This window comes from Egretta garzetta, unplaced genomic scaffold (genome assembly GCF_000687185.1).
Source record: "Egretta garzetta isolate BGI_Z169 unplaced genomic scaffold, ASM68718v1 scaffold45, whole genome shotgun sequence".
Lineage (NCBI taxonomy): Eukaryota > Metazoa > Chordata > Aves > Pelecaniformes > Ardeidae > Egretta > Egretta garzetta.
In genome coordinates, this window is record NW_009260028.1 from 1,153,060 (window position 1) to 1,153,962 (window position 903).

Consider the following 903-nt stretch of genomic DNA (forward strand, 5'->3'; position numbering starts at 1 on the left):
TTTGCAGAATGGTCCAGGCTCAGCTATCAGGAGAAGAATATGAACCTTTAATTTTATAAAATAACCACTCTGGCAGAAAACTGACCTGGAGGATTGCATTGTCCCTTCTTCTGACTTCCATTCAAAGTCACGTTTCTGAAAGTAGGGGTCCTTTTAAGGATCCTTTGATTTTTGTATTGATGTAAGTCAATCTTGGTGTTGCCCTCATAAGCTGGAGTTTAGTAGTCGTCAGCTTTCATCTGTTGAGTACTGGCCAGGTGGCTTTGAATATGCCAAGGCAATAGCATTTAGTGGCAGCAGCTGCTGTCTGGGTCCTCATTTTTAGTGGATCAGCAGAATCACTGAAATTTCCTGGGGTTTTTTTTAGATAGTATTGGCCAGATGAAGGACAGTTCTACCATATTATTCAGGAAACATTAAGAAAGTTGTGCAACTCATACACAGGAACCTTGTACGATGTCAGGATTGCTAGATGGCGGGAGGGAAGTAGCTTTAGAAAGAAGTTGAGCGTGTTGGTTACACAACTTGATTATGTAACAATTTTAAAACACGGCAATATTAGAAGAGACATTAACATCTGAAAGCACATCACTTTACCTTCAGTAATCTAATTTTTTCTTTGGGGGAAAACCTCTGGAGGCAGCATGTCCGCTGGGAAGCGCGGAAAGCAGTGTGATGCGATGACAGTTGTCCCACTTCTCGAGGCTGGATGCTGTGGTTCTGCGAGCTGCAGGCAGGCAGGATGAAAGATGAGTGCTGTACCTGAAGGCTATCGGACTCCTTCCCCAGGGTACTTTTCCTAATTGCAAAATGGGGAGAGGAAAGCAGCAAGACTGATCAGTTTGTGGGGAATTTTGTGGGAGGGACCTGAATTCTCAAAACACAAATGGAATGTCCCAGCTT